Source organism: Notamacropus eugenii, chromosome 6 (assembly GCF_028372415.1).
Source record: "Notamacropus eugenii isolate mMacEug1 chromosome 6, mMacEug1.pri_v2, whole genome shotgun sequence".
In the NCBI taxonomy this organism is placed as follows: Eukaryota; Metazoa; Chordata; class Mammalia; order Diprotodontia; family Macropodidae; genus Notamacropus; species Notamacropus eugenii.
This window is the reverse complement of record NC_092877.1, coordinates 117171922-117192091: the sequence shown is the minus strand read 5'-3', so window position 1 is coordinate 117192091 and position 20170 is coordinate 117171922. Positions and strand designations below refer to the sequence as shown.

At 36.2% G+C, this 20170-nt stretch overlaps 1 long non-coding RNA gene and 2 pseudogenes across 2 annotated transcripts in view; 1 reads left to right on the top strand and 2 right to left on the bottom strand.

The window, feature by feature from the left end:
- The window catches only part of LOC140511717 (uncharacterized), a 203965-nt gene that overhangs the window by 78195 nt on the left and 105600 nt on the right, over positions 1–20170 (top strand). The window lies entirely within an intron of this gene.
- LOC140510809 (NEDD8-activating enzyme E1 regulatory subunit-like) lies at positions 5504–6288 on the bottom strand (annotated as a pseudogene).
- On the bottom strand, positions 8993–9710 carry LOC140510808 (NEDD8-activating enzyme E1 regulatory subunit-like; annotated as a pseudogene).

The window sequence follows — 20170 nt, the reverse complement described above, 5'->3', positions numbered from 1 at the left end:
CTTCATTGTTAGTTTTCTTTTTTAATAATAAAGACATGCAGCAGATACGGGGAGCTGCATAAATTTAAAATGTGAGCTTTAAGCATGTCCATGTAATTCTGTTGTAATAAAATGAAACAACCTTTATTTTATTAATATTTTTATTTTACCTTTGACAACAAAGTTACATTGGATTTTGCTCAGTTTATTTATATATACAACACCTCTGTTCTTAATTATATTCTGACCTATTTCAAGTTATTTCTTGAAGCTTCTACTTTTTTAATCTTTCTAACAAACATTTCACCTTCTGGATCCTCAGTGTCATCATCTGCAAACCTAGTATGTCAGTGAAAGTTAGTGTTAATTTTTAGACCCCAGGGAATATCATTAGGCTTTTCTATCACTTTCTTCATTGCTTTTAGTCATTTAATCTCTCAGTATTCTTAAGTATACAGATGCTTTACAGACCTTTACTATTATTTTTCCCCTTCATATTCCTCTGTACTACATTTATTTGTTATGCAGAGGATTTTTCTTTCTCTGTTGTTTTCTAAATTTTAAATTCAGATAGAAAACTATAGTGTTAAGTGGAAGTTAGATTAAATGATCTCTAATATTCCTTCCAGAACTGAAATTCTACTTTAAAATAATGATGTACTACTTCACAAATCTTTATCATTTTAATATTTAGTAACACTTTATATTTTTATAGAACCTTAAGATTTGCAAAGTGTTTTAAAAATACCAAGTCATTTTACTCTAATAACATTTATCTTCACTAAATTTGAGAGCTATGCTGTTATTCTCTCCATTTTATTTTATATACTAGGAAACTGAGTAGGTCAGAAATTAAAAGATTTACACAGGTTTGCTCCACTCATAAGTGTCTGATAGGAGATTTGAACTAAGGTCTTCCCAATCCTACGTGCAGCACTCTTATTAAATGGATCACTTAGCATACTTATAACAGTGCCTGGCATATAGTAGATGCTTAATAAATGGTAGCTGAATGACTGATTACCTCTACATTTTTATTAGGATCATAACACACCTACTTAAAGACACTATCCAACATTTTCTAATAAATCTTCAAAGGATTCTGGCTAGACAATGTAGTTCACTGAAGCAAGTAGTTAATGGAGATTACCAAATCCTTAGCTATCCTGTATTTCCTCTACTATAAAAACACCTAGAAAATTACATTTTCAAACTTTTAAGTCAATTGCTAATACTAGCCGAAAAGGGAGCAGGGTGTTCCCATAACTGAGGCCTCTTCAAGAGGCAGCAGTAGAGGCAGCAGCAGATGGGGCTCCCAAAGCAGGCAATAGCCCACATCCATTGTTGAAGGGCTCATGGTAAATTCCCTAAGGGAATTGAGCCCTGTGTGGTGGCCCTATCCCCATTGGAGCAGCTGATCTTAATCTCACAATGAATAGCAGCCTTGCTCTTGCCTAAAACCCCTGAAGCTTTGGAGCAACTCATCTGAATCTCAGCCTCCAGTGCTGGCTTGGGGGAACTGGAGGTTAGGTGGTTGTGGAGAGGAAACTCAGAAGTCAAGTAACTGGCTGGGAAAATGCCCAAAACGGGGAAAAAATAGCACCATACTTTCTTGGGGAACAGGTGGCTCCCCCCATCCTTTCAGATGAGGAAGAACAAAGCATACTGTCAGAAGAAGTCAAGGTCTATGCCTCTAGGGCCTCCAAAGGGAACTTAAACTGGACTCAGGCAATAGACCTTAAAAAAACAAGTTAGCAGTATACTAAAGGAGAACCAAAAAAAAAATGCTGAGGAAAATAATAGCTTTAAAAAGAGGCTAACCCAAATAGAAAAAGAGGTCTAAAAAGCCAATGAGGAGAAGGAGGTTTTAAAAAGTAGAATTAGCCAAATGGAGAAGGTTCAAAAGCTCACTGAACAAAATAATTCATTGAAAGATAGAGTTGAGTTCAGGGAAATGAATGACTTTGATTTAAACCAAGCAGTTAGTAAACAAAAGCAAAAATTTGAAAAACTAGAAGATAATGTGCAACATCTCATTGGAAAAACATCTGACCTGGAAAATAAATCCAGGAGAAACAATTTAAAAATTATGGGACTACCTGAAAGCCATGATCAAAAAATGAACCTAGACATTATTTTCCATGAAATTATCAAGGAAAACTGCCCTGATGTTCTAGAATCAGAGGGCAAAGTAAATATTGAAAGAATTCACTGATCACTACCTGAAAGAGACCTGAACAGAGAAACTCCTAGGAATATTGTGGCCATATTTCAGAGTTCCCACATCAAGGAGAAAATATTGCAAGCAGCTAGAAAGAAACAATTTGAGTACTGTGGAAATACAATCAGGATAACACAGGATCTGGCAGATTCAACATTAAGGGATAGAAGGGCTTGGATTAGGATATTTCAGAGGTCAAAGGAACTGGGACTGAAACCAAGAATCACCTACCCAACAAATCTGAGTAAAATACTTCAAGGAAATAAACGGTCATTCAATGATATGGAGGACTTTCAATCATTCATATTGAGTAAAAGACCAGACCTGGATAGAAAATTTGACTTCCCAAGACAAGAATCAAGAGAAGCATGAAAAGGTAAACAGGAAAGAAAAATCATAAAAGACTCTCTAAAGCTGAACTGTTTACATTACTACATGGAAAAAAAATATTTTTAACTCTTGAATCTTTTCTCAGTATTTGGGTAGATGGAGAGATTGTACATACACACACACATTCACATAGAAAGTACAGGGTGTGTTATATCAGAAGAGATGATATACACACACACAAAAAATAAAATAAAATAAAAATTAAGAGGTGAAGGAGGAAAATTCCAGGAAGAGAAAGGGAGAAATGGAATGGGACGGGCTATAACATATAAAAGAGATAAGAAAAATCTTATTAAATGGAGGAGAAAAGGGAGAAGGGGAGAGGGGAAAAATGAAGCTACTCTCTCCACATGTGGCTGAAGGAGGGAATAACACGCTCACTAAATTTGATATGAAAATTTATATACACCACAGGAAAGTAGGAGAGGAGGTAACAAGTGGGGTGAGGGGAATGTTAGAAGGGAGGGCAAATGGGAGAAGGGAGTAACTAAAAATAGACTTATGAGAAGGGACAAGTTCAATTGTGGGGGGAAAATAAGGGGCAATAGAGTAGGACAGAGGGCAATATAATTAGTATTACACCACATGATTATTATGGTAGTCTTTTGCAAAACAACACATATTTAGTCTGTATTGAATTGCTTGCCTTCTCAGTGGGGTTGGGGAGGGAGGTGGGGAGGGAGAGAAGTTGGAATTCAAAGTATTAGCAATGAATGTTGAGAATTTTTATTGCATATAAGTGGGAAATAAGAAATACAGGGAATGGGGTATAGAAATTTATCTTGCCCTACAAGAAAAGAGAGAAGATGAGGATAAGGGAAAGATGGGGTATGATAGAAGGGAGGATACATTGAGGGAAGGGATAATCAGAATGCGAAGTATTAGAAAGTGGGGGGAGGAGACTGATGGGGAGAAAAATTGGACATGTTACAAGGTGAGGTAAAAGCAATTAGCATTAAAACAACTGACAATTAATTACTGAGAATAAGTCAATGACATCTTTAGTTTTGGGGGAAAAAATTAGTCTAAATTTCCTAGAGGAAGATAACCTCAGGTAAAATTTAGCAGTAATGGAAAAGTTAAGGTTTTAATGGTAAATTTGATTTTATGATTGCTATTTAATCAAGAGCTAGAACATGTATAGAAAGGCATGTAAGCCACTTAAGACTTGCCTCAAAAGATGTTCTTTAGCCAAAGTGAAATTATAATCATATTTGAAACCTGGTTATTGGAACTTGCCATTTTTAGATGGTATGGGACTATTAAGTGACTGTTCTTCTGAGTCTAACTCCAGGTATGGATAGCAGGAAAGGTGATCTGAGCCCCCAATCCATGATGCTGGTAAGCTGATGAGATGCTGGTATGAACTGCAAAAGGTGATCTCATGGGAAGGGAGGGAGAGCAGCTGTTCAGCCTGGGCTGAGGTCGGATTCTCCTGACTCAATTTCCCCACTGACATCTGGCAGACTTTAAGCCTGACTGAATGCAAGTGAACAATCTAATCCTGCCTGGAATTGACATGAAATTGGGGAGATATTGTATCCCTGCAACGTCCCTACTCCTGGTGGCAATTTCCTATAGTCAAAAAGTTTGTAAGCTTAATACCACATCTATTAAATTATAGATTATTGGTAGGGGAACATCCAAGGTTAAGTCTAAAATTAAGCTATTAGGCATAGGACTTTAGACCAACAACAATAAGTTAGGGTCCTTTAATTCTTAGTACTACTGTGGAGACAATTAGGTCAAGAGCTTGTGAAGTTAGCAACATAAATATTATTTGTGTCTCAGTTGGTTAATGTTTAAAAAAAAAGATTCTTTTGTGGTCCATATTGTAAGTGCTTTAAAAAGAAGTATCACCTGACCAAAAATTTGAATTGTTTTTTCTGTTATAAACTGTGTTAAAAATGAAAAAATAAAATAAAAAAAAAACCAGGAAAGAGCAAATTTAAAATCTTTTATTAAACACCAAAGTGGTAATCCTGAAAAAATAAATTAGAGATTAATAAAATTGGAAGTAAGAAAAACATTGATTTAATAAACAAAACCAGAAGCTGGTCTATGAAAAAAATCAATAAAATAGATAATTCATTGTATAATTTGGTTAATAAAAGAAAGAAAACCAAAATTTCCCATATCAAAAATGAAAAAGGTGAATTCACAACGAAAAAGATGAAATTAAAGCAATTATTAGGAGCTATTTTGCCCAATTATATGGAAATAAATATAACAACCTAAATGAATGCATGTACATGTATGAAAATATAAATTGCCCAGATTGAAAGAAGAGGAAATGGAATACTTCAGTAACTTTACCCGGGGGAAAAGGGAAAGTAATGGAATGAACCATAAATGAGCTCCCTAAGAAAAAATCTCCAAGACAAGATGGATTCACAAGTGAATTTCACCAAACATTTAAATAAAAATTAATTCCAATACCATATAAAACATTTGAAAAAATAAGCAAAAGATATATTTTTTTTTATCTACAACCCAGATATGGTGCTAATAATCAAACCAGGAAGAGCAAAAACAGAAAGAAAATTATGGACCCATTTCTTTAAAGAATATTGGTGAAAAAAATTTTATGTAAAGTGTTAGTGAGGAGAGCAGAATAATATTTCACAAAGATCATACATGGAGAACAGGTGTGACTTATACCAGGAATGCAGGAATGGTTCAATATTAGGAAAACTAGCAGCATAATTGATCATGTCAATAACAAAAATTATATGGGTACATCAAGAAATGCAGGAAAAGCTTTTTTTGAAAATCATTGTTAATGTTTGTTAAGGAAACAATTTAGCAGCCCTGTATTAGCAGAATTATACAGAACATAGCACAACCTGAAGGCAATTACATTTTCACACATTAACATGCTGTTAACATATAATAGTTTCTTGTTGTTGTTTTTTACAACTGGAAAGTTGCTGAGATTTGTTATATGCCACTGTAAATACAGCTATTATTAAAAATTTGACTGATTGATAAACATTTTGATATCCTCCTGAGCAGCAGTTTCTCCCACGAATGCAGTGATCATATGGAGCTCAGCAGATCCATACCAAAAGAATTCATGAACATGATCATCTTTTACCATTACAAAGAAATCATATGCCTGAAGTAAGGTGGTTCAATTTCCCTATATCAGCTTCAAATTGATAGTTATAAACTCTTGGATATCTTCCACATTGTTTTTCGAATCTACTAGCATCTTGGAGCATTAAGTATAATAGTCTTCCACTATTTAGATTATCTGTGCTGGAATTAATTTCATCCTTATTAATAGTGTCCAATATTCTTCAGTGAGGAATCAAGACCTCACCACTTGAAGAAATGTTGAATTGCTCCAGAATAATTGTCATTCTTCTAGTCATTCTGGTGCCTGATCTATAGATTAGAACAATTTTATAACATGTTACCTACGGTAGCAGCATCTGTTTTTATTTTTTCATGGTAAATATTTTGTAATTTTATAAATTTTCCAGAATCTGCAATCATATCAGGAATAGTGCCTTGAAAAGATAAGTTTCCTTGACCCTTCCTTGTCTTAAATTCTTTTAAAGCCTGAGCCAAAATCTAAAAGTGTAGACTCTGATGATTTTAATTCAGTGATCATCATTAAATTTGTCTTCAATACTGCATGGTATCTGAGTGGTATTTAGGGCTGTGTTCACATTTTTAATAGCTTCTTCAAATTTTCTTCATCATGTTCTGGAATATGTGTGTGTGTGTGTGTGTGTGTGTGTGTGTGCGCACGCGCGCGTTTGTGTTCTCCCCCAGCTCCCCAAATACTGAGAAAAGTCTCAAGGGTTACAAATATTATTTTTCCATGTAGGAATGTCAGCAGTTCAACTTTAGAAAGTCCTCTATTATTTCTCTTTCCTGTTTACCTTTTCATGCTTCTCTTTATTACTGTATTTGGAAGTCAAATTTTCTATTTAGTTCTGGTCTTTTCATCAGGAATTCTTGAAAGTCCTCTATATCATTGAATGACCATTTTTTCCCCTGAAGTATTATACTCAGTTTTGCTGGGTTGGTGATTCTTGGTTTTAATCCTAGTTCCTTTCACTTCTGGTATATCATATTCCAAGCCATTCAGTCCCTTAATGTAGAAGCTGCCAGATATTGTGTTATCCTGATTGTATTTTCACCATATTCAAATTGTTTCTTTTTGGCTGCTTGCAATATTTCCTCCTTTACTTGGGAACTCTGGAATTTGCCTACAATATTCCTAGGAGTTTCTCTGTTTGGGTCTCTTTCAGAAGGTGATCAGTGGATTCTTTCAATATTTATTTTGACCTCTGGTTCTACAATATCAAGACAGTTTTGCTTTATAGTTTCATGCAAGATGATGTCTAGGTTCTTTTTTTGATCATGGCTTCCAAGTAGTCCCATAATTTTTAAATTGTCTCTCCTGGCTCTATTTTCCAGGTCAGTTGCTTTTCCAATGAGATATTTCACATTGTCTCCTATTTTTTCATTCTTTTGGTTTTGTTTTATAATTTCTTGGCTTCTCATAAAGTCATTAGCTTTCATCTGTTCCATTCTCATTTTTAAAGAACTGTTTTCTTCAGTGAGCTATTGAATCTTCTTTTCCATTTGTCTAATTCTCCTTCTTAAAGCATTCTTCTCCTCATTGGCTTTTTGGACGTCTTTTGCCAATTGAGTTAGCCTCTTTTTCAAGGTGTTATTTTCTTCTGCATTTTTTTGGATCTCCTTTAGAAAGCGTTTGACTCACTTTTCATGATTTTCTTGCATCGCTCTCATTCCTCTTCCCAATTTTTCCTCCATCTCTCTTACTTGATTTTCAAAATCTTTTTTGAATACTTCCAGGGCCTGAGACCATTGCATATTTATTTTGGAGGCCTCTGATGCTAAGTATTGTTCTTCCTCATCTGATAGGATGGAAGGAAGTACCTGTTAACTAAGAAACTAATCTTCTATAATCTAATTTTTTCCTCTTTTTTGGGCATTTTCCCAGCCAGTTACTTGACTTTTGAGTCCTTTGTGAAGAGGAGTGAATACTTTGGGGACCTGTAAGATCTCTGTTCCTCCAAGGTGCCACAATCAAGGAAAAGGAGTTACTCCCTGGCCAGGTTCCTGGTTGAGATTCAGATCAGCTGCTCAATTACCACAGGGGCTTTATTCTGAGAGCTCCACAAATAAATGCTGTTGCTGCCCCTGACACCACCACCCCCTCAGGCCGAGACCAGCATGGGATCCTGGTCCCCTCCAGCCCTTTGAAAGAGCCCTCTCACTGACCTCTGAAGCTCTATTTGGGGCTTGTGGGTTGAGGGATCCAGGAACCTCCACTGCTGCTGCTAGGGACCCTGCCCCTGAGGTCTGCTTCTGTCCCACTCTCCCAGGTGCCATGAGGCCAAGGCCTGGCTGCACTCCACCCTGCATCTGGTGAGACTGACCTTTCCTGTTGGCCTTCTAGGTCACCCGGGTCTGGAAATCTCTTTCACTTTGTCGTTCTGTGGCTTCTGCTGCTCTAGAATTTGCTGAGTCATTTTTTTACAGGTATTTTATGGGCTGTGGGGGAAGAGCTAGTGTATGTGTGTCTTTCTATTCTACCATCTTGGCTTTGCCCCTCTAATCAAATCTCTTAAGGCTTCTTTTTCTTTATATGTTTTTAGGTTATTTGTACGTTTTTATCACTGCTCCATTGTGCCAAATACTTTATGTGGCTTGCCCTTTATTCTCAAAGATGAGAATGACATCAGGAAGATGAGGATACAACCTGTAATTGAATTGGATTTCAATGGCGGGGAGGGAGGCTGTGCAAAATTACCAGCCTCATCGTCTCCTTCAGAGCCATCTGGGTCCAGTGACCAGATATAGATCAGGAGGACAGGAGATGACCCAAAATGCAGTGGGAGACCTTGGTCTTTATAAGCTATAAGCTTTTTCCTGGTCTCACTTTGAGTGAGGCAGTGCTCATTCAGTGAATGGGCCTATTTAAGTAGCGAGTCAAGGGATGGCCCTAATAATAATAATAATAATGATAATAATAAAAATAATAATAATAATAATAGTAGTAGAAATCAAACTGGAAGGGGAAGACCCTCAGGGTTGCTGGCTAAAAGAGAAAAAAAAAAACATTACCATTTGCATTCACTCTGAGTCAAGGGGGCCTAAAATATAGCCATTAAATGGTGCTTGGGCAGGGAACTATTGTTGTCCAATCAAAGAAAGCCTGAGTGAATTGGGTTTAAGAAAGAAATCTAGTCGATACATTCCAAGATAACTAGGTGGATTTCAGCCATTAAAATTTACCTTCCTTAAGGTTGAATATCTTCAGGTAAGGGGAGAGGAGAGGACACCTTTCCTCTTCTCTCCCTTTCTCTCTTTTCCACTCCCCTCTCCTTTCTTCCTCCACTCCTCTCCCTGACTCCCTTAACCTCCTATCTGCCCCACTGTGGACCAAGCTGGCCACTCCCAGCTGGCCAAATATTTCCCTACAATTACAATCCATGGAGTGTGGCTAAGGTCCTTCTTCTTCATGTGGTCTAAATCAAAGAATTGTATAGGCTCACTTAGCTCAGGAAATAGTATATCCATCTGAAGATCTTCTAGTGCATGTCTGGATGAGATTCTATTACAGGATGTTCTTTTATAATGATTCCTATATAACCAGCCAGCTCATATGTTCTATAGACATCATGATGGAGTCAAGAATTCCAAAATATTTCTGCTAACTGTAGCAGTGTACTTTCTGGCAAATGAGTCACTACCACCATATGAAACCTACAGAAAAATGAAGGATCATGTCTAGGAGATTTCAGAACTCTCTTCCACAAAACTCCCAGAGATATTACTATTTAATTCTTGTAAGAATTCCCTGGCAGTTTAAACTTAGTTCTTTCCAATATTGCTTCTTTGAAGAAAAAAAATTCAGTTTCTTCTCCACTGAACTGATTTCCATCGATAATTATAAATAAGCCAAAACCTGATTAATACCAGATTTTCCCGGAATTTCTGTCCCAGTTACTGTTGTATTTATTAGGCAAACATGAGCAGATTCCAAAGCTTCTTGTACATGATCACCCCATAATCTCAGCTGCTGGTCATACTTCTACTTGTTGGGCAGCTTCCCTGACTCTGGCCACATCATAGTCCCACCTGGGTTCTAGACTTGTGTCTGTTGCACCAGAAAAAAAAAAAGCTTTGGTAAAGTAAGATTTTCATACCTATTAAAAACTCTAGAAAGCATAGAAATAAATGGAGCTTCCCTAAATAATGAATATTGTCTACCTAAAACCATCAGTAAGCATATTTTGTAATGCTGATAAGATAAGGGTGAATCAAGGATTTGTCCATTATCACCACTGTTATTCAATATTGTATTAGAAATTTATTATAGTAATAAGAGAAAGAAAAGCAATTGAAGGTGTTAGAATGGGTAATGAGGGAAAAAACAACCTATCATTCCTTGTATGTGATATGATGGTATACTTGAAGTATCTTAAAGAATCAGTGAAAATATTAGTTGAAATAATAATTTCAGCAAAGTTGCAGGATATAAAATAAAACTACATACATCATCAGCATTTGTACATATTACCAGCAAAGTCCAGCAGGAAGAGATTGTTTTTATTATTAAATTGTTATAGTTGTGTCTGACTCTTTGTGACCACGTTTTGGGTTTTCCTGAGAGAAATACTGGAATGATTTGTCATTTGTTTTTATTTCAGGTCATTTTACAGATAAGGAAATGAGGCAAACAGGATTAAATGATTTGTCCAGCATTACACACCTAAGGAATGTCTGAGTCCAGAATTGAATTCAGGAAAATGAATCTTCTTGACTTCATGCCTGGAACTCTATCCACTCTACTACATACCCCAACAGAAAGTGATACAAAGAGAAATTCCATTTAAAATAACTTTAGACACTATGAAATACTTGGTAATTTTATCTGACAAGACAAGCCCAGCAACTATATAGACACAGTCATGAAATGATTTTTCACATAATTAAAATCAGATCTAAGCAAATGGAAGCAATTGCTCACAGGTAGACTGAACCAACATATTAATAATAAAAATTCTATCTAAATTAATATAATTATTCAGTGTCATACTAATCAAACTACCAAAAATTATTTTACAGAGCTAGGAAAAAAATCACAAAATTCATCTAGAAAAATTAAAAGTCAAGAATGTCAAGGGAATTAGCGAAAAAGAAATGTGAAGGAATAAGGCCTAGCAGCACAAGATCTCAAACTATATTACAAAACAGTAATCCAATGCGGTATGATAATGGCTAAGAAGCAGAGTGGTGGATTAGTGAAATAGATTGGGTACACAATATAAAGTAGTAAATGACCATAGTAAACTAGTGTTTGATAAATGTAAATATCCAAGTTTTTGGAAAAAGAATTTACTATTTCACAAAAATCACTGGGAAAACTGGAAAGCACTTTGACAAAAACTATTAGAGACCAACATCTCACATTCTATATCAAAATAAGGTCAAAATGAACACATGATTTAGAAATAATGTGTGACATCATCAGCAGATTAAGTGACCATGAAATACTTTACCTGCCAGGTCTATGCATAAGGGAATAATTTATCACCAAACTAGAGATATAAAGTGTTATAGGTTGTAAAATGAATCATTTTGAGTACGTTGAATTAAAAAGGTTTTGTATGAACAAAACTAGTGCTTCCAAGATTACAAGGAAAGCAGAGAACAGGGTGAGGGAGAAGGAGATTTGAGTTGTTTCTCTGATAATGTCCTTATTTCTCAAATTTACAGAGAACTGACTCAAATTTATGATAATACAAGTTATCCTCCAATTGATAAATGGTCAAAAGATATGGAGAGACAGTTTCCAAAAGAACTCAAAGCTATCTATAGTTATATAAAAATATTCTAAATCACCATTTAGTAGCGAAATGCAAGTTAAAGTAATTATGAGGTACCATCTCACCCTATCACATTGCCTAATATGACAGAAAAGAGAACTGTCATTTGTTAGAAGGGATATGTGGCAATTGGGACACTAATGCACTGTTGGTAGAGTTGTGAAGTAATCTAGCCATTCTGAAGAGAAATTTAAACTATGCCTAAAAGGCTATAAATATGAGCATGCCCTATGACCCAGCAATACCACTACAAGGTCTGCATCCCAAAGAGATCAAACAAAAGGAAAAGGACATAAATATGCAATATATATATATATATATATATATATATATATATATATATATATATATATATATATATATATATATATATATATCAACTCTTTTGGTGGTGGCAGAATTGGAAATTAAGAGGATGCCCATCAATTGGGGACTGGCTAAACAAATTGTGATGTATGAGTATGATAGAATACTGCTGTGCTGCAAAAAGTGACGAGTAAAATGCTTTCACAAATGCCTGAAAAGACTTACATGAATTGATGCAAAGCGAAATGAGCAGAACCAGGAGAATAACGTACATGGTAACAGGAATAGTGTATGATGATCATCTGTGAAAGACTTAGCTATCCTCTGCTATACAATGATCTTAAATAATTCTAGGGGACCTATGATGAAAAATACTATCCACCTCTATGGGGTGGGGAGGGATGGGAGGTGAGATTAATGAACTCTGAGTGCAAATAGAAGTATAATTTTCTCACTTTCCTTTTTTAAAAAATTTTTTTTGTCATTATGGTTTGTGTGGTAATGTTTTCAATGACTGCACATAAATAATCTCTATCAAAGTGCTTGCCTTATTGAGGAGAATTGCGGGAAGAGGAGAGGATTTGCAACCCCTAAATGATAAAAATCGAGTGTTGAAAAGTTTTTTTTTACATGTAATAGAAAAATAAAGAGACAAAATTTAAAAGAGAACATTTGAAACTGAACTGAGAGTGGAATAAAGTGGGAAGAGACTTAAGGCCAGGAGACAAATCAGACACTATTATGGGAGTCTAGAGGTGAGCTGATAAATGCTTCTACGAGATGATTACAGTGTCAGAGAAGAAAAGCAAAGCTATAAAGAGGTGCTATGGAGGGAGAATCAATAGGACTTGGCATTTGGCTTGATATAGGAGCTAAGAAAGTATGAAGAATCAAAGACTGCACCTCCATTGTGATCATAGGTAACTGGGTAAATAGTAGTGCAATTGAGAATAACAGTGAAGTTAGGAAGAGCAGAGAGTTTGAGTATGATGGAGGAGATAATAAATTTAGTTGTTAATTTGTTGAATTTAACATAACTATGGGAAATCCAATCTGAAATTTCCAGTAGGAAGTTAGAGATGGAAGACTGGATGTAACTAGATAGGTTAGTCCTGAATAAAGATCTAAAAATCATTTCACCTGCATAGTTGATGATCATTTAACATTTTCTCCCCAGGAGTCAATGAGATCATCAAGCAAAATGATGTACAGAAAGAAGAGAAGGGTGTCCAGATTAAAGCATAGGAAGACACTTATGGTTAATAGGCCAAGACTAGAAGAATATCTAGGCTACTGAGGAGTGTTAAAACAGGAAGGAAATCAATGTCAAAAACAAACTAGAAAAGTTAAGTATTGAGATGAGGATAATTGACACTGTCAAATCTGCAGTGAGGTCAAGAAGGACAGGGATTTTTAAAAGACCATTAGATTTGGCAATTAAAAAAGGCTTGGTATATTGGAGAATTGTTTCAGTTGAATGATGAGTAGGGGATTAAGAAGAGAGTGAAGGGGAAGGAAGTGGAAGCACTGATTGAAGATGACTTACTCAATGAATGCAGGCAAGAAAGGGGAGAGAAAGAAAGGATGATGGGTAGTAAAAGGTCATTTTTGGGGGGTGCGGAAGGAGACGAGGAGACATGAGCATGTTGGTAGGCAACAGAGTAGGAGAGAGAGAAATTAAAGATTAGTCAGAGTGGGGATGCCAAACTAAGGTTGTAAACTGGTTAGTTTTGTTGAACTTAAAAAGAATCTTTCTTACAAAGGTTTATGTGCTGGGTATGGAAAGAAGAAGGTATATTGGGACTGACCTTCCTGGTCCACAGCCTTGATAGGGTCAGGGATAGGTGCAAAGATAGCACTGCAAACTTTGCTTAGTTCTCTGTAGTTCACTTTAAGTTGCCAGTCTTCTTCATAGGTAATACAAAGTTATTGTAAGGTATAAGGAAATGTAAGGACCTGGTATAAGGAGATGAAAGTAATATAAAATTAATATTTAAAGAAAAGTTCACATTATGCAAAGTGAATTATAATGAAATATTATCATCCAATAAGAAATTATTCAGAGGGAGAAATTAGAGAACCAAGGTGAATCAGGAAGACCTAAGTTTACCTTCTAATTCTGACGCATTCTTGTTATATGGTGCTTAATGAGCTAAATCAGTGAAGGGGAACAGTTTACTGCATTAAAGAAATTATAGTTCAAGGATTATTCCCAGACTACCTCATCCCATGAAGATTATGATGAATATGAGAAATTCAGAGAAAACTGTGAAGAATTGTTTGAAGTGATGCATCATGAAATAAGCAAGACCATGAAAACTCTGTATATGACTCTAGCAGTATAAACAAGAAAAATACTCAAAAATATTTACATTCTGATGTATTATAATAAACAACTTCAGTCAAGGAGACTTACTAATAAGTAAAGACATCTCCCTCTCTGTAGAGAGGTTAAGAACTCTGGATGTGAGGTGCATATACAGAATTAGTCATGTTTGCTATATTCCTTAGCTTTTCACAAGTATCTTGGCTGTTAAAAGGAAAGATTCAAGGAAGGTGAGGAGTGGTGGTCTCATTGGTAAATGTCAGTCAGTGGGGTAAAACCAAAAGGAAACAATAATTCTTAAAGAAAAATAGGAGCCTATATTGAACATGTAAACATATATGAACATATAAATCCACTAAAAACAAATATTACTATAGCACATTACACATGTACAGATTTTAGGAATCCTGGTAAGCCTGTTCTTTTCACTAGCTCACAAAGCTTCCAGGTATTCTTTACCCTACCCATGATTAGCCCAATCAAAGCCATTCTCTGACTTAACATAGATATTCCATAGTTAGGCAGGCAGCTTGTGAGACACTTAAAAGGTGAATTTATCACTCAATAGATCTTTATGGTTCCTCAGGAACCATTAATGTCTATTGTGTGAATGTGTACTTTGGCACACTGCACATCGCCCCTGCACTTTACATGCTCGTTATAAAACTCTTTATGAAATATCTTTGAAAAGCAGTTATTGCATGTCTTTGATAGACACCTCTGGGCATACTTTTGTTCTTTTAGGTACCTGGTTTAAAAGACCTCAGTGTATTAATCTAATTGTTCAAATTTCCCTCAAAGAGGTTTTAGGCTTGTAAAGAAGCAATGGAAAAAATTAAAAGTTTTCAGTTCTATGATATTTACTCATACTCATTCTGTGCTGAATGAAGAAGCTTTGAGAGACTTCAGTTGTGTATCAGATGCTGATATGGGCAGATTACTTAGGTAAAGATCAAATCTGAAAAGCAATCTTCATTGTCTACAATTCTTCAGTCCTGTTACTCACTCTCCATCTTAGGTACCTTTGACCTATTTTCCTCCATGCCTGGAATTCATCATTCCCCCATCTCTTTTTTTTTTTCCCTTAAAATTTCTAGTTTCCTTCAGGGATCCATTCAGGTGCCACATTATTCATGAAGTCTTTCCCAATACCCTAGCTGTTAGTGTTCCCCTCCCATTGAGTGAATGAATAAATTCATAAAAAGCATAATTTAAGCATTTATTAAGTCTAAACTATGTGCCAGGTACTATGTTAAGCCTAGTGATACAAATACAAAATGTAAGACATTCTCTACCTTCATGTTACATTCTAGTAAGTGAAACCAACAGGTAAAGGGAAGAGGTGATCAAGGGGTGTTTTCATCAGGGAAGTCATAGTGATGATGAGTAGAACTTCTAGGTACACATAAGTGGATGATTACATCTCCAAAAACAAATTAAAAAAGCTTTTACTGTGGCTCCTGAGGCATGAGGTTGATAAGAAAAAAACTGATGGCAAGTCATGAAGCTGCTAGTAAAAGTGTATTAGGGAATTAAACACCAGGGTATGAAGGACACTTTAGCCTCACTCAAACATGGAATACCTTCCAAAGCCCCTGCCCCATTTCGATCATTAAGTCTAAGCTATAGAAGACCATTCATCAAAGGAAGATGTACCATGGGCTCAATATCTGTGTGGATTCTTTCAGTAAACTTTAGTTACAATACGGTAAGTAGAGTCAAACGGAAAACCTTAGAATTACCGGAACTATCCCATGTAGTTAACATCATACAATATTGGGGCCACAGGAGGTAAAAGATATGTTTTCTCCAGGGATGACAATAAAGCATGTTTGAGTACTTCCTTATACCCTTCCTACAGATCCCCTTACAACAACCCTGTGCTACCTGTGAAGAATGCTAGCAATTTAAAGTGAATTACAGAGAGCTAAGCAAGTCATCAGTCTTCTCTTTGCAGCTATCCCTGATCTCATCAGCTTACACACCAGATAGGCCAGACCCAGGATGAATGACATGAGGGAATCAACTTTGTCAATGCTTGTCCCCCAACCTCGTTCCTGTGAATGAGACTAGTTAGGATCAGTTTGCTTTGTACCTGGGAAAGAATCCAATATACCTTTGCCATACTTCCCCAGAGCTACTAGAACTTTTCTTCTTACTGTCACATTAAGACTGCAGGGACCTGAAGGAGGCCTCTCTTCCTGTGAATATCAGTGTATAGCACTATATTGATGATATAATGTTGGCTGGACCAGATAAGACCAGAGTGGTAAAGGTTCTATATCAGAGGGTGGCCCATGTGAAGGACAAGTAGAGTGGGGGAAAAATGAAAGCTAAGAAATTCAAGAGCCTAGTCTACTCCCTCAAATTTTAGGGAATGCAGTGGACAGGGAAAATCCAGAGGATTCTAGACATAGTTTGGAATAAGCTACTAATAACTTACTTTCTCACAATCTAAGAAGGAATCATGGAGACAATGGTTTTTTTAGATTTTAGAAAGCCTTATTCCCCACTTGTTTATTCCCCACCTATTTCCTTATTTACTAAATTATTTGACAAGCCAGAGTCTTTCAAGTGATGCCAAGAGCAGGTTATAGCTCTAGAATAAGTAAAGTAGGATATAATCGAGTCTCTCTCACTAGACTGCTTTTGAAGTGCAATTGCTTGCCTTTTTAAAAAAATCACTATCTAGAGTTGTCTATTATGTGTTGGGTAATACAAGAGGTGCCTCTTGAAAGATGGGTAGGTCAGAAGAGGCTTCTGTTGCTAAATGGAAATAGTATATTAGAAATTGTACTTTTCTGGTTCCTTCTGGGGATAGTACTCTTTATAAACAGGTACTGATTATGCCAGAGATTGAGGCCTGCACTCTAGGCCCAGGAACCCTTCTTCCTCCACTGGCCCAGTGGGGTCCCTCCTATAAGGAATTGGCCCTGAAGAATACTATTTTGCCTGGTGAACTAATGTTTGCTGCATTTGCTGCAAGAGAGGCAGACTCAACCACTAATGTTCCACTTTACTACAAATAATACTGATGCAAGAAGAATTGTTGACCATGCCAGAAGTGTTCATACACAGGCTCTTATGTTCTGGAACTTCTTCTCTGCTCATTACTAAGTCACATTGGGAGAAGAAATCTGTGACTAAGCCCAAAACATCAACATCTATGTTCTGATTCCAAGGTTGTTGGTACTTCTCTGACTCTTCACTATTTTCCTTTAGGAAACCAACTGTGAATTTCAAAGATGTGGCATCACTATCATATGAGCCAGACAGTGGGACATTGAGACTTAGTCTTTCCAAATTGATAAGGGAAGGTTTACAGTTTCTGACTTTTGTCCTTCCTATCTTTTTATTGTTGTGTTTTTTGTTTTTATTTCCTTTTTTGCCTTTTTCTTTTCCTTAGTACTACCCTTAACAGAAAGCATGCCTAGACATCTAAATGATGGAAACTCTTTTAGAAGATCAATAGGACTCTGCCAGCAAGGGGGAGGGGATTGTGATAGGACCAGGATTTTCCCTAACTTCCTTTTCACCCTTGGGGGAATAAAATGTTCCAGACTCAAAATTGGTATATCACCAACATTACATAAGCCACCATACCCAATGCCAGATTTGTGATTGTTAAATAGTCACTTACATGAATAAGCACCTGGGTCCTGGAATACTTAGTGGACAGACCAAATCTCAGAGAAGGTGGCAAAGAAGAACACACTTGTGGAAGCCTTAGGCATCTAATCCTTCTAACTGGAATTGTTTCTTTCTGCCAGGAGCCCGAATTAGGTTCTGGTGTTTATGGCTTAAAATGAAATTCTGAGGAATAGGAACAGGAATATTGACCAGAAATATTGACCAGAGATATTTTCAAATGGAAATGAGAGAGGCCACATTCAGAGAAACTCAGTGCCATTGTATCCTTGTTTTTTATTCTTTATGTGTTTGGACAAAATGAACTTTGTTTAATGACTCATAAATGCCTTATTTCATTCCAACATAAAAAGAAATTAAATGTACATTGGGGTTAGAGCTGTGAATAGAGTGGATAAATTAAGTTTATGCATATGTTTTCTTTCAATGAAAGGCTTTTTAAGACATGGTATGTAAAAGGTTACTTCAGCATATTTTTTGCAGAAGGTGTCATCTGATTATATATTTTAAACACACACACGCACACATACACATATATGTGCACACATGTACATGTGTACATGTACATATCTTGGCATCATCTCCACCTGCTTATTTATTGATGTTTTAGTCATTTTTCCATCTATTTGACTCTTTGTGACCCTCTGTAGGGTTTTCTTTGCAAAGATCCTGGAGTGGTTTTCTTCTCCTGTACATTTTACAGATGAGGAAACTGAGACAAACAGAGTTAAATGACTTACCCAGAGTCACATAGCTAGTAAATGTCTGAGTCTGGATTTGAACTCAAGAAGAGGAGTCTTTCTGACTCCAACTCCAGCACTCCATCCACTGTGCCACCTAGCTGAACTTCTTATCTATCTGTCCCTCTATCTCTCTATTCCTCTATATATTTTCTCTTCCTAATTTTTAAATTTCGAGGATGTTGTGAATTTTGAGTTTTGTACCATCAATGCTTGGAAAGACTGCCTGAAATATTGAGAGTCATGATAAGGACTATGAACTTCTTTGTAAAACCTAAAATAATAATACTTATCTCAAACAGAAACTACATAGAGAGATTTGCCTCTATTGGTTTGATTTAATTCTATTTACACAGTTGATGAATTATTCACTCATCCAAGTGCTACTCTCTTTAGAAGAGAATACATTACTGCTGAATTTGGAAAGAAGGAATGAAGGATGGTGGAAAAGTCTCCCATACACAGAGGCAAAGTAAAGTAGAGGATACTACAGTATTCTAGATAATATAGGTACATGTTAGGAATCATTGAGACCCTGTACCTACCACTCTTCCCTCAATAGTAATTTAAGCACATTAAATGATCCAGAGTATTTGCAATGTTTAATGAATAGTTTATTTGCTTTAAACATATTTTCTTTGCTCTCAATTCTCATCTTTATGTCTACTTGGCCTCCATAAAGGGGATCAAGGAAGAAAAAATATGATATACTGAGAGATTTTTTAAAGATCAAACTTTTTGTATGACTATAAATTTTGAACTAAAAATGACATTAGAGGCAATAGAGTACAAGCTCCTCATTTTACAGCTGAGGAAGCTGACTCGAGGTTATGCTGGTAAATGTTTAAAAGTAGACTTTCTGGGTGGAAGAGGGGGAGTATGTCCACATGACTGGACTAAAAATACCTGCATTACCAGCCTAAACTTTTAAATTTAATCTCTATTAGTAAAATTTTCTTTGTCACTTCCTTGTCTAAACAAACAAATGACAGCAACAAAAATAAATAAAATTCTGATTTAGAAAGACAAAAAGAAACAATTTTTTAAAGCACCTATTCAGTGCCAGGCTTTGTGCTAAGTGCTTTGCAAATATCTCATTTAACCCTCATGACAACTTAGGAAGTAGATGTTATCATTATCCTCATTTTACTGTTGAAGAAAGCGAGGCAGACATCGTAAAGGAGTTGCCCAGGTTCACAATGCCAGTAAGTAAGGCTGTATTTGAACTCATAGTCCACTGTTACCTAGATGCCACTACCATGCAGCTGAGTTTCCATAAACAATTACATTCAAAATTTAACAATTGGGCTCTTAAACTGAGAGTTCAAACTGGCTCCAGCACATCCCTGCTGACATACAAAGTAATTATTGAGGTAATAGCTAGCAAAAGTCAGAGGCAAGATCTGAACCCTGGTCTTCCTCATGCCATGTCAGGGGCTCTACTATATTATACTACATTATAGTGACTACTAAATATAAGATTATTTAGACACTTATTTACTTATTACAATTTCAGAATTAGAGAGGGTACATGCCTGTTTCCGTGGGAAGAGCAGACTGCCTTGGGGCTAGAGAAAATGGATTCATATTACTGTTCAATTTTGCATTATTAGTATGCGATGGGGCAAGTGAAAGGCAGCTAGGTGATACAGTGGATACAGTCTCTTGCCTAGAGTCAGGA